At 43.2% G+C, this 4,164-nt stretch overlaps 1 pseudogene; it reads right to left on the bottom strand.

The window, feature by feature from the left end:
* On the bottom strand, positions 1 to 655 carry LOC126082388 (40S ribosomal protein SA-like; annotated as a pseudogene).
* Between the last annotated feature and the right edge of the window lie 3,509 nt (positions 656 to 4,164).

The following is a 4,164-nucleotide window of genomic DNA, read 5'->3' as shown; positions in this document are numbered from 1 at the left end:
TTAAGAGCACTCAGTGGTTGTTCCTGTCCACTCAGTGGCCTGAGCAGTGGGGACTGCAGACCAGTCCTCAGTCGCAGGCTGAGCACTGCAGTCTTAGTAGGGAATTGATGGTTAGGCCCAGAGGGCACCAGCAGCCCTCAGTCCTCAGGCTGAGTAGAAGTCAATTCAGGAGTTGGGGCAGCCCTGCCACTCTGAATTCCTCCTTGATCACAGCCTTTTAGCAGTGGCCTGCTCTTCCTTTTCAATCACTTCAGGATCTCTGTAGAAGTAGAGATCAGGCATGACCATCCACAGGTGCTCCTGGGAGATGGTGCCACACAAGCACAGAACCTCCCGGGCCAGCATCCACCACGTCAGACTCATTGAGTGAGCTCCCGTGTTGCTGTATGGGATGGCAATGTCCACATAGTGGAGAGGAGAATCTGTGACACAGAGCAGTGGTGGGCAGGTTCACATAAGATGCATCTGTGAGAGGCTGGCCTTCAGCCCTGGGTTCAGTAACCACCAGAAGACCTGGTTCCTGGAAGGCCACTTGGACCTGGTTAGTGAAGGTTCCAGGTGCGAAGTGCCCAGCAATCGAGGTGGCTCCAGGGGCAGCAGCAAACTTCAGCACAGCCTGCCTGGAGCAGAGTCTGACTTCAACAGTAACAAGCATTCCCTGAATATTCAGTAGGTGCCTGGCATTTGCTAAACAAGTTACAGACATCAACTAATCAATATATCAGAATCCATTGACTAGAAAGTGCTTTCCAAGTACAGGTTCAATGGAACTGTATTTTGATATTTGCTGTAACTTTTTTTTTTTTTTTAACCTTTTGTATGGCTTAATTAAGGCATTATGTTTTTTTCTATTACCTGCCTACAACATGGCATTTTATACCTCTTGGCAATGACATACTTACACATCCGTGTTTTATCAATTACCGTCTAGCCCACTCTTCTGGCAATTAACTGGACTCTGTCTTGGCATGCCTCTTCGATAATGAAACTTTTCAACTATGTGTCTCTGCCCTCCAGTAAGACTCTAAGTTCCCTATGAGCCCTTACCCACATTCTCACCAAGGGTAGGTAGGTGAGTTTAATTTTAATTTTTTTTTAATGACTGCTTACTGTTTTGTCAAATGTCGTCTAAAAAAACACGGAGCAAAGGAGTGTGATTTGTTGAGGACCAGAACAAAAACTTCACGTGTCTTACGCAGCAGCCATGTGGTGCACAAGTGCCCAGTTTACAAACTTTAATATGGAACACACTTGAAAAGTCTCCCAGCTAATCTACTACGAGAATATCTGTGCACTTTTGAGGGCATTTTAGAATGGGCGTCTCTTTTCTGGAACAGGTGGTGAAGCTAAATTTGTTGGTGTACTTGACATATTTGGAGCCTGATATTAAAAGACTTGTGTGGCTGTAATAAGCAGTTCTTCCTGTCTTTGTTTACAGGGAATTGGGACTTTCTCTGGGTGTTAGATTTCTGTTTCTTCCCCCAGGCAAGCTGGAAACTATTCATAGCCTACATTCTTCCACAGGGACAAAAAGCAAGGGCTGATTTGGCTTGGGAATCTTGTTGTGCTGATTTGGCTTGGGAATCTTGTTTTTCGGCTGTGTGAAGTGGCCGCTAATTCTGTCGTTTGGGTCAGAATTAATTTTAGTAATTCCTTCAGCTCCACAGAAAGAAAAGGAATCCATAAAATTTCTTCCAAATCCACATATTTATGTTAAAGTGCTTCCTCACAGTACTTTATAGTCACAAGGTATGGGGGGAGGTAGGTTGAGGCCGTGGGGAGAGACATAGTTTTAAAAATGTATGAAGTGTCTCAGCTAGCAGATTTGAGAATTTTCCAGGTTTTAATGGCATTATTCAGTTTTTCTTGTTTGTATACTTGGGCTAAATGACATGAATATCTCGAAAGCAGTTTGTGATGGAAAGTGAGGTTGTATCCTGAGGTGATGGGGACATCAGTGGCTCACTGATAGAACTTCTGCTTCCCATGCGGGAGGCCTGGGTTTGATTCCTGGTCGGTGTACCCAAGTGCATCACCAGCCATCTGTCAGTGGAGGCTTGCATATTGCTGTGATGCTGAACAGGTTTCGGTGGAGCTTACAGACTAAGATGGACTGGAAGAAAGGCCTGGCAATCTACTTCTGAAAATCAGCCAACGACCCCCTGGATCACAGCAGTCCCATCTACGACCGATTGTGGAGATGGTGCAGGACCCGGCAGCATTTGTTCTGTTGTGCATGGAGTCGCTATGAGTTGGAGGTCGATTCAATGGCAGGCAACAACATTCTGAGTGGGGAGTGTTGCTTCTGTCCTTGAAAAGGGCTATCTAGTGAGACCAGACCTGATTCTTTAATAGCATAGATTTGGGATTAAATCTCTCCATTTTTCAGGCTCCAGGGTGCTACTGAGAGCTGGGCTTTAGAAATGTCTTTGGTCAGATAGGTCAGAGGCGACCATAACCAAAGAGTCTTGATGCTGCACCATCCTACTTCAGCTGGAAAGCGTCACTGACACGGTGCTATCACCGTGGGTTGTTTACATTTGTATTTTCCCACAGCAAACCTGCATCCAGCCCTTATCTGCAACTGTCAGAACTGTACTGGCCTAGCAGAGGTTTGTGGAGTTGCCCTTCCTGTCCTTCCAGTTGTTTATTAGTGTTTTCATTCAACACCAGGAGCCTGAACTTTTTACGTGAGGCAGCGCAGGCTTCAGGCGTTGGAGAGCTAAAATAATTTACGTTTGGCACCTTCTCCAGATGTCAGGTTGACCTTCTCCTGGTAGATTTTCTCCTTTTGTTTTTTTGCATGCAGGACTGGATTGTCAATAAGAGACCGAGATTCACATTCACACCAACTTGGGTTCAAATAGCAGGCTCTGTTGTTTATCAGTGGTGTGACCTGGATAATGAATTAATTATGATACTGACTTCGCTGTAGCCAAGGCCAAAGTAAAGTGGCTTAAACTGAAATTTGTATTTCTCTTATATAACAACCAGAGTATATAACTAAGTTTTCATATGACAACTTTCATGGTGTCTAGCTCTGCCATCCTTAATGAACAGCTTCTGTTTTGTGGTCCAAGATGATTGCTCCAGCTCCTATGCCAGTGGAAAGGGAAGAAGAAAAGTGGTTTGGATGCCCCTATAAGGGAATAACCCAGAAGTCACATACTTCCCTTAAAGGGAATAACCCAGAAGTCACACGTTTCAGTTTCAATCACATCCCATTGACCAGGACTTAATTGCATGGCCACACAAAGAAGGCTGAGAAATGTCCTTACCCATGTGGCTGTGTGCCCAGCTAAAACTCAGAAGTTTACAACTAAAATAAGAAGAGGATAATGAGTATTAGGGGACAACTATCCTTTTCCATACAAAAAAAAAAAAAACACATTAAAAAAAAACTATTGCTGTCGAGTCAATTCTGACTCACAGAGATACTATAAAAAAAAAAACAAAACAAAACTATAGGACAGAGTAAAACTGCCCCATAGAGTTTCCAAGGAGTGCCTGGTGGATTCAAACTGTCAACCTTTTGGTTAGCAGCCATAGCACTTAACCACTATGCCAACCAGGGTTTTCTTCCATACATTAATATTTAAATTATCTGTGTCTTAGTTCCTTCTTCTGAAAAATAAAATTGATCTCATAGAATTATGAGACTTAAATGTGGTAATGCTTATAAAACTTTGAATATGGTGCCTGGAACATGATAACTATGCAACTAAGTGAAAGTAAAAGAAAATACATGGGTTTACTTGGTTCATTGCTTTTTGTTAGTATTATTATTAATATTTTTGATGGCTGTGTATTTATTTCAGACCTTTATCTCCAGGAGATAATTCACGGTATCACGATGACCAAGTGATCACATTTTGCATCAATTTAGAGCTCTGTCTGGTGGCTTGAAGAGCTAGACTCGAGATGCTGGTAAATGAGATTGAGACCCTCTGCCTCAGTGAGTCTCCATCATTTCTTCATTTCATCCTATCAGGAATTGCCTCGTTCATAGCGTTCATCAGAAGTGCCCTAATTTGGGGCTCTGGTTTCTGGAAAGGAGAACAGAGGTTGATTGCTTATGAATCTTGAAGTCAAAAAATGGTTGCTGAAGCTTCTGAGAAAGAAGAAGGCAGCTTCTGAAACCCTGTGAAGAGTATTGTGGCCATT

The sequence above is a fragment of the Elephas maximus genome, chromosome 9, assembly GCF_024166365.1.
Source record: "Elephas maximus indicus isolate mEleMax1 chromosome 9, mEleMax1 primary haplotype, whole genome shotgun sequence".
NCBI classification, from domain to species: Eukaryota; Metazoa; Chordata; class Mammalia; order Proboscidea; family Elephantidae; genus Elephas; species Elephas maximus.
The sequence above is the reverse complement of the archived record's forward strand: the minus strand, read 5'-3'. Positions and strand labels throughout refer to the sequence as shown.